The sequence below is a fragment of the Cervus canadensis genome, chromosome 12, assembly GCF_019320065.1.
Source record: "Cervus canadensis isolate Bull #8, Minnesota chromosome 12, ASM1932006v1, whole genome shotgun sequence".
NCBI lineage: Eukaryota > Metazoa > Chordata > Mammalia > Artiodactyla > Cervidae > Cervus > Cervus canadensis.
The window spans coordinates 4,965,759-4,976,384 of record NC_057397.1 but is presented as its reverse complement, the minus strand read 5'-3'; positions in this window follow the sequence as shown (position 1 = coordinate 4,976,384).

Genomic DNA, 10,626 nt, shown 5'->3' with positions numbered 1-10,626 from the left:
GTATAGAGTTTCTCCATCTTTGGCCACAAAGAATATAAGCAATCTGATTTCAGTGTTGACCATCTGGTGATGTCCATGTATAGAGTCTTCTCTTGTGTTGTTGGAAGAGGATGTTTTCTATGAGCAGTGCATTCTCTTGGCAAAAGTCTATTAGCCTGTGCCCTGCTTCATTCCATACTCCAAGGCCAAATTTGCCTGTTACTCCAGGCATTTCTTGAATTCCTACTTCTGCATTCCAGTCCCCTATAATGAAAAGGGCATCTTTTTGGGGTGTTAGTTCTAGAAGGTCTTGTACATCTTCCTAGAACCATTCAACTTCAGCTTCTTCAGCGTTACTGATTGGGGCATAGACTTGGATTACTCTGATATTGAATGGTTTGCCTTGGAAATGAGCAGAGTTGATTCTGTCCTTTTTTTTAGATTGCATCCAAATACTGCATTTTGGACTCTTTTGTTGACTATGATAGCTACTCCATTTCTTCTAAAGGATTCTTGCCCACAGTAGTAGACATAATGGTCATCTGAGTTGAATTCACCCATTCTAGTCCATTTTAGTTTGCTGATTCCTAAAATGTCCAGGTTCACTCTTGCCATCTCCTGTTTGACCACTTCCAATTTGCCTTGATTCACGGACCTAACATTCCAGGTTCCTATGCAATATTGGTCTTTATGGCATCGGACTTTACTTCCATCACCAGTCATATCCACAACCGGGTGTTGTTTTTGATTTGGCTCCATCTCTTCACTGTTTCTGGAATTATTTCTCCACTGTTCTCCAGTAGCATATTGGACACCTACTGACCTGGGGAGATCATCTCTCAGTGTCCTATCTTTTTGCCTTTTAATACTGTTCATGGGATTCTCAAGGCAAGAAGACTGAAGTGGTTTGCCATTCCCTTCTCCAGTGGACCACGTTTTTTCAGAACTCTTCACCATGACCCATCCATCTTGGGTGGCCCTACATGGCATGACTCATAGTTTCATTGAGTTAGACAAGGCTGTGGTCCATGTGACCAGATTGGTCAGTTTTCTAGGATTGTGGTTTTCAGTCTGGCTGCCCTCTGATGGAGAAGGATAAGAGGATTGTGGAAGCTTCCTGATGAGATAGACTGACTGAGGGGGAAACTGGGTCTTGTTCTGATGGGCGGGGCCATGCTCAGTAAAGCTTTAATCCAGTTTCTGTTGAAGGGTGGGGCTGTGTTCCCTCCCTGCTATTTACCTGGGGCCAAACTATGGTGGAGGTGATGAAGATATGGTGACCTCCCTCAAAAGGTCCCTGCACGCACTGCCCCACTTGGTGCCCCCAGCCCTGCAGCAGGCCACCACCGACCCACGCCTCCACCAGAGTCCCGGACACTCCCGGGCAAGTCTGGGTCAGTCTCTTGTGGGGTCACTGCTCCTCTCTCCTGGGTCCTGGTGTGACAAGGTTCTGTTTGTGCCCTCTAAGAGTCTGTTTCCCCAGTCCTGTGTAAGTTCTGGCAGCTCTATGGTGGGTTAATGGTGACCTCTTCCAAGAGGGCTTATGCCATACCCAGGTCTGCTGCACCCAGAGCCCCTGCCCCTGTGGCAGTCCACTGCTGACCTGTACCTCCTCAGGAGATAATCAAACACAATTCTGTCTCAGTCTCTGTGGGGTCTTTGGGTCCTGGGGCACACAAAGTTTGAACAGTCATTCCAAATCTTTAAAACCCCATGGACAGTAGCCCTCCAGGCTTCTCTGTCCATGGGATTCTCCAGGCAAGAATACTAGGTTGGGTTGCCATGCCCTCCTCCAGAGGATCTTCCCAATCCCATGATAGAGTCTGCTTCTTCTATGTCTCTTTCATTGCAGGCAGATTCTTTACCCACTGAGTCATCAGGGAAGCCCTTTGGTTATCCCATGTTTGTGAAAATAACTGATTTTGATGGTTTTCACACTGTGCTTTCACATTTCACATATGTAGTAATATGGAAGCCATTTACCTGCATACACACAGTTGATTACCTTTCAGAGTTTTTCAGAGTATCTTTCATTCTTCAGGTAAAGACATAAGGTAAGAAAGCTTATGTTTCCCCCAATTTTATTGTAATTAGTGCACAGGATGCATGTGGGGAAGAGGGGCCTGGGTGTTGAATATTTCCTGGGAGCTACTCAAGTGTTCTCTCCACCAGACCAGAGAATTATTTTTACTCTTCATTCAGATATTACTTGTATCTCTTATCTCCACATTGTAGACCATAGGACCTAGTTTGTTAGTCATTCTGTTGTGTCTGACTCTTTGTGACCCCATGGACTGTAGCAAATCAGGCTTCTCTCTGTCCATGGGATTCTCCTGTCAAGAATACTGGAATGGGTTGCCATTTCCTTCTCCAGGCGATATTCCCAACCCAGGGATTGAACCTGGGTCTTTCACATTGCAGGTAGATTCTTTAACATCTGAGCCACCCAGGGAAACTCTGCAATAAACATAGTCCTATAACAAACATAGAACCCAGGATGCCATTAATTTCTACACCTGTGATGTTAAAGATGAGAATTCAGATCATTTTCCTAAGCTTTTTGTTTTTTTTTCCATTTGCCATAAAAGACAGAGACAAATGAGACCATTATTCTTTGGGCTTTGGTAGTGGGTGTGATGAGATTTTAGTATTGAGTGGAGAAGTACTCATTTGAGATCATATTGATGGGAGAAATGAAACAATTATCTCAACCATTCTGGATAAGACAGAAGTAGGGGTTAAAGTCTTCTGAAAGATTATATCAAACAAGGTAAATTTTGACATGAACAAAATATCTATAGTGTTCTCTGTACAACTTCACAGGACAAGAGTGGGGTTAAGTGTGTAGGAATTCTCAAAAGTACTATGTTTATATCACATTACTGTACTGGTTTGTTTTATAGAATGTGCCTCGTGGAGAATGATGATTCCATCATTTAAACAAAAATTATATCAAATCCCTGGCAGAGAAATTGAGGTTTCTCACTCTTTTGAGAGAAAAAAAATATGAACTGTTTGATAAGTGTTAGTGATGGTGTAGGCAAGTAGGTATGTGTTCACTGCTGGAGGAAATGTAGATTTATATAGCCACATTGAAATTGTTTCAAAAATTATATTACAATATGAAATTCATAATTAACATGCCCTAAAATAGTCATTTCTGCTGGATACTTTAGAAAAAAAAATGGGAAGAAAAGTACAAGAATGCTCATTAAGGCACTGTTTATAATACTGAGCATTAAAAACACATCTAAATGTCTAACAATAGAGAAATGGCTAAGTAGACATGTGCATTCATCCTTTATAATATGAAGAAACAGTTAAAAGAAATGATATAGCTGTACATGCTATTATAGAAAGTCATTCAAAATGTGTTGTTGATAAACACAAGTGGAGCAATACATACAATGTGATATGATAATACACACATTCATACAATAAACATTTCATATTTTTGCAAAGCACATTAATTAATCATTAATTAAAGGTCTGAAAGGGTATGCACCAACCCCAAGAAGAAAAAAAGTTTTCAAAGAGGATTTTAACTCACAATAGATTTTTGCTATTAACTCTGATTCTCCCTCCTCCCTAAGTCAATGCCTTGTACTTTTAGGTTTCTCTTACTAATGGGCAGGGTATTTGCATCAATACTTGCTACTTGGTGCTGGTTGAGCCATGCTTGCTTTGGTGGAGAAAACTGCACCAAATCTGAATTCAGACCTTAAGACATCTTCCATGTTTCTGCTTCCCCTCTTGCCGTCTGCCATTACACTGAGAAGAACATTTCTGGGACAGCCCACCGGTCACAGATGGGGGATGAGAGGAACATGGGTCATTGCTGCTCAAATCAGCCTTCGAACATTCAGAGAGAAGCAGAGCAGAAGCCAGATGAAGCCAGCTGGACCCAGCAACCTGCACAAGCAGGGGTAACAATGAGACAGCTGTTTCAGGCCACTGAGCTATGGGCTGGCTTGTTATACAGCGTTATTGTGGTCATAGTTGACTGATACATAGCCTAATTTCTGGTGTTTATTTTTCTAGAGAAGGAGAATAAAACAAAGCATACTAATAACATGCAGAACATTAAATATTAAAGAAGAAAGTCAGCTAACATTTGTCTAGTTGCTGTTTATTCTCTTATCAGATGTGCAAATGGCAGGCTGCCTTTTAAAAGCTGAAGATAGACAGGACGTATTGCAGAATCAAATGTGTACAAAACTTTGGGTATGTAGATATACATATCTATACTCTATCTGTGAGCACAAGTAATAAGTGTGACCATGTACAAACCATTTCTCACTATTGGCGCTTCTTTTCTCTTCAGGAAAATGGAGATGAAGGACTGAGATTAGTAATCTACATTCTCTCAGAGGGCACGCATGCTAAGACACTGTACCTGCCCAAAGCTTCACTGCGACTTCTTATTTTTCAGCCCACAGAATGGCAATTTCCTGCTTAAAGCAAAGCAAAAAATCTTTGACATAACTGTCTTGCTTTTTGCCTTCCCTAAAGGCAATTGTATTGCCAATTTTTTCATGAAAGAGAATTACAAACATCTCACATTTAGTCTTCATTACCATATTAGAAAAAGAAACTAAGAATTTTATATTTATCAATTTGAAAGTATTTACCAGCATACAGGAAAGACTATTTTTACATAGATTAGCAGCAGTGTGACACAGTTAGCGCCAGGCCTAGGTCTGAAATTAGAGAGTGCCTCTTGGGTTTCCCTGATGGCTCATAGGTTAAAAAGCCTCTGCCTGCAATGTGGGAGACCTGGGTTTGATCCCTGGGTTGGGAAGATCCCTTGGAGAAGGAAATGGCAACCCACTCCAGTATTCTTGCCTGGAGAATCCCATGGATGGAGGAGCCTGGTGGGCTACAGTCCATGGGGTTGCAAAGAGTCAGACACAACTGAGCGACTTCACTTTCACTTTAACTAGTATGGGCTTTGAAAATCTGCTCAACTTCTCTGAGACCTTGTGGCTAACTTGTAAAATGAAAAAATAATAATAACATACACTTCAATGACTTCAAATGCTTCATTTAAGAGCATTAGATGAAATAAATACAAGTTAAGAATTTAGGAGACAGCTAGGGTATAATAGCAGAAAATCAATGGCTCTATTGTCCAACACTCCCTACAATGACCCTATGGGGTGAATTTTATTAAACATGCTTTATAGATAAAAACTCTAGAGTTCAAAAACAAATGTAAAAATTTGCCAAAATTAATCTGCTATGGTCAATTCCATGGTTAAATGTCTCAAGGATTGCACATCCAGTTAAGTAACAAGTAGAAAGCCTTCCCTCATGCCATAAATAATGGAAATAACTAGACCAAATAAGCACAAAGAAAAAAAAAAATACTGTTGTCTGACATGCATGCTCAGTCGCTTCAGTCATGTCTGGCTCTTTGAAACCCCATGGACCATAGCCGGTCAGGCTTCTCTGTCCATAGCCTCTGTCCAGGCTTCTTTGTCTCCAGGCAAGAATAGTGGAGTGGGTTGCCATGGCATCCTCCAGGGGGTTTTCCTGAATCAGGAACTGAACCCATGTCTCCTGCATCTCCTGCATTGCAGATGGATTTTTTGCCCACTGGGCCACCTGGGAAGCCTATTGTCTTACATGGGAAAACTAAATTTTTGTGAATTAGATCATAGATCATGGCAAGCCCATGATCCCTAGGGGAAAATATAAGCCATAAGATGAAGTCATCTTCCTGCCCAGAGGCAGGGAATATTTGGAATGCAGAGCAAACAGGGTACAAGTTCTCACTGAGATGAACCAGAGATGGGAACTCAGGGAGGCCAAGGAAGCGGGTGTTTGTGGGGCAGAAGCATAGATTAGAAGTGGTGTTGAGAAAGAGTTCCGGAAATATACACACATATTCCTTGTGATGTTGCCTGAATACTAAGCTGGTCATAGACAGAGTGAGACTCCTTCAAATTTGGGCAAAAGTCATATGCTAAGGAGCTTAAGTTGAACTCCAGAAAGCCACATATTAAGGATAAAGTGGACTTAGATTAAGGCTGCTCTAAGAGGGAAAAGAAAGAACTTAAAAAGAAGCCTTAAAAATTAAGAAATTCTGTGAGTGGCTTAACTAAATTCCAAAACTGGACTCAACACTCTATAAAAAGACAACTAATATTGACATTCAAAATCAAAATATTCACATGTAAAATAGCTAAAAGTGAAAAGGAAAAAAAGAAAAGGAAAGTGAAATTCACTATCATGTCCGACTCTTTGCGACCCCATGGACTATAGAGTCTGTGGAATTCTCCAGGCCACAATACTGGAATGGGTAGCCTTTCCTTTCTCCAGGATATCTTCCCAACCCAGGGATCAAACCCAGGTCTACTCTTTGCAGGCAGATTCTTTACCAGCTGAGCCAGACACAAAAATAATTTAATAAATATGGATTTGGAAGTGACAGAGATGATGGAATTAGCAAATAAAGTTTATTTAAAAACAATACAAATGCTTTAAAGTGTGTTAGTCACTCATTCGTGTCCAACTCTTTGCAACCCCATGGACTGTAGCCTGCCAGGCTCTTCTGTCCATGGAATTCTCCAAACAATAATGCTGGAGTGGGTTGCCACACCCTTCTTCAGGGGATCTTCTCAACCCAGGGATCGAACCCAGTTCTCCTGCATTGCAGGCAGATTGTTTACCATTTGAGCTAGCCAGGAAGCCCCTACAAATGCTTTGGGTGTATTTAAAGGAAAATGTGAACACAGCAAACAGATAAATAGAAAATGTGAAAAAGAATAAATTGAACTTCTCAAGTTGAAAACACATTGTACCATTAGAAATGAAAAATCTTAACAGATGATATTAGTAATAGAGTAGGTAATAGCAAGAACCAGGAAACCTGAAGACATAGGAAAAGAATGTATATAAGCTGAAACACAAGGAGGAAAGATAAATTTAAAAGAAATGGAAAGAATCACTGATCTTTGGAAATATATTGTGTAGTAACTGAAATTTTTAGATGAATCTGATATATCACGTACAAAAGAATATAGCAAAAGCGTTGCTGACTTCTCACCAGAAACAATGGAATTCAGAAGACCAAAATGCTGAATAAAATAACAAATGAACTAAGAAATAATAATATTATAATATTAGAAATGATAGTGAACCTAGTTAGTTTCAAACATGATGAAAATGTAATTTCAAACAAAGAAAGGCTGTGAGAATTTATCATCATGTGACATGTACTACAGAAGATATTAAAGGAATTTCTTCAGGCAGAAGTGATACCAAATGGAACTCAGGTCTACATAAATGAATGAAGAATGCTGTAAATAGGGTAATAGGTGGTAATTAGATCACGGTAATCATTTTGTAATATAAAGAAATATCAAATCAGTATGTTGTGCACCTGGAAATAACATAGTGTGTGGATCAATTATACTTCAAAAAATTAAAAAAATAAATAGAAATATAATGCAAGAAAACTTTAAAAATCACAAATAGCAAGCATGTAGATCAATATAAACCACTTTTCCTCATAAGTTTTTAAATCAGCTGTTTAAAGCAAAAATAATGATATGTTTAGAGAGGTATTACCTATGTAGAAGTGAATACTTGTAATAGTAAAAAATATAAAAAGGGGAAAAGGAATTTTGTCACATTTCATATATAAAATATAATTTTATTATTTGAAGGTAGACTTGAAGATTTAAACATGTGTATTAAAGCTCAAGAGAATAATTAAATGATTAAAAAATGGATACATACCTATTAAGTGAGGAAAGGCCATAACATAAAATACAAATTAAAAAATGTACTGCTAAAAAGTTTTTGGAAATGATTAAAATGGGAATCAAGGTGGGCCTTCTTATGGGAAAACTGGGAGATTTGAATATGGCTTAGATATTAAGAGATATACACAGATTTTATCATTTTTTTCAGGGGTTACAAGAGTAATGGGTTACCTAGAATATCACTCTTATCTCTAGAAAAGGTATGGTTAAACACTGAAGGCTAAAATACCATGATACTTGAAACTAATTTTCAAATGGTTCAGCAAAATGTGTGCAAGTGTGTGTGTTTCCACGTGAGTAACAGTTCAATTCATTGTCAACATGTATTTTCAACTTCTTTTGTTTTTTTTGTATGTTTGAGAAATTTTGCAATAGCTAGAAAAAATCATGAAAACTGATTTTGTATAATGAAGCTACATTTTCATGGGACTCTAAAATGTGTAACATAAAAGCTTCATTAAGTGACTTTAGGGTCTACAGAACTCATCCTCTCTATCTAGAGCTAGGGAACAGAGACAGCTCTCGACCAGCCACTTGGCATATTATGTTTTCTCTGACTTTCATCATCCCTGTGAAGGATCCCTTGTTCCATAATTATTACCCATTTCAAGACAGAACAGTAGAGCATGAAACCAACGAGAAGCTCCTCGAAACCTGGGGCCCCATGTGATGACCCAGGCCGCAAGCCCATGGCCATGGCCCTGGGACAGTCTTGTCTTATCAGGAATCCTTCCACACATGAGCTAATATGCTTCAAGCTGACTTAAATACTTAGTTAAAATGCCACTAGAAGACCGTACAGTCCTCCTTATGGGAGAACATCCTGTATTATTTTCTCTTTCTTGCAGCACACCTAGCATTATGCTTTACACTTTGTAAGCCCTTAAAGAGAGGGAGATGGAGTGGTTAGTGAATTTACAAGGAGAAGATGTGGTCAAGAGCCATGACTTAGATTTGTTTCTGAATGAATCTTTTAAACTCGCATATACTCGTATTCTTGAGTCATAAAAATGAATAAAATCCCTATCTAATAGAGATCTTGCATGAGAAAATATGAGATAATTTAGCTGTATTGTCTTACTGGTAAAACACTTTACAACTCTTTAGTGCATGGATGAATGGTTTGATTGACACATGTAATGTATGTCTACACTGTATGGAATAAGGAGTGGGGAGTGTAGCAGACTGTGACTTTCCTGTAATGGTGCCCACAGCCAAGTCCATAACAGATGTCCTGTGATTCTTTTCCATCAAGGCCAGCAGAAAATCATAGCCAAACCCATTCTGAAAGTGAGCGTAACCACAGCGAGGTCTGCACACTGTGCTGAGTGCCAAAGTCTCACCATTACATTGATGCCATACACAATGTAGTTCATATAGCAACAATAGTAACAGTATCATCGCAGCTTTTATCAATGAGTTGCGAACAGTAGCCTATTAAGCACTGGATTTTATTGCTCATCATCTCAGAGAATCAAACTCTCCTTTTGCTTTCATTTTTTCTTTCATTCTTTGAATTTCTCATAAAACAATTTAATTCAACAGAATTAAAATATATTTCTGGCTTTCTCTTATGAGGGCTTGTGCTATCCTGTTGGTCTTTTAAGAGCTGAAGTTCCTGGGTCTTATCCATGATTTCACTAGTTAATGACTTGTTAGAATTCTTGTTAATGTCAGACCTAATCTAGCTCAGTAGTTTTATAGTGCAGATGGTGATTATGGTGGCATTTCCTATGTTTCAAAACTTAAGCACATTATTTTACACTTTTAAAAGTATCATTTTAAAATTAGAGGTCACTTTACCCATTACAGTCTTAATGTATAAAGAGTACTCTCAGTATGGTACACTGGCAATTTTTTTTCAATTTATTCAGGAGAGAAGATCACATTTTCGAAATGCAGAGTCTAACTTCCATAGAGAATTATTCAGAGACAAATGTTTTCTTTCATTCATGTATGCATCCAGTCTACTCAATCATTTATTCTTGGTTCGTTCAACAAAGGTCTATAGACTGTATTTCCAGCACTGTTTTAGGTGTTATTCAGACAAACAAGATGAAAATACTAGAATTTTTTCTATAAATGATTTCACAGTCTAGCACAATGTAATCTGAGTTCTAATTAAGCCTTTCACAAATGCACAAAAGTCCAGAAGGAGGGATGCCTAGGTCTACTTGAAGGCAATAGGACCTCAAACTTGAAGACTGAAGTTTAGAGAAAGCAGAGACTCAAGGATGTTCATTCTAGGCAGAAGGCAGCATGAGAAAAGATATTCTTAACTTGTAACAATTAGGTCTGCATAGTGCTTAAAAAAAAAAAAAAAAGCCATCTCATGAAGTAATGGACATCCTTTGTGTAGAGATCTTTAAACAATAAATCCAGCTACCCAGTAGACATACTGTAAAAGATAATGTGTTGGTCTATATGTCTCCACAATCACCTTAAATCCTGAGATTTTCAATAGAGTTGTAGTGGCATGCAATTATTCCAAATAATTACTGGGAACAAAGTGAAAGTTGCTCAGTCATGTCTGACTCTTTGCAACCCCATGGACTGTAGCCCACCAGGCTCCTCTGTTCATAGTATTCTCTAGGCAAGAATACTGGAGTGGGTAGCTACTCCCTTCTCCAAGATCTTCCCAACCTGGGGCTTGAACCTAGGTTTCCCACATTGTAGGCAGATTCTTTATGGTCTGAGCTACCAGGGAAGTTCCACTGGGAACAAAGGCAAGGAATGAATTTTTTTAAAAAAGACTTTTTCATTTTTATTTGTTTATTATTAATTTCTGTGACTGCAGTTTTCTAATTTTCATTTTCCCTTTGTTCTTCTTTAAAAATGACATGCTGCGCCCACTCATCTAGTAGATTCAGTTATC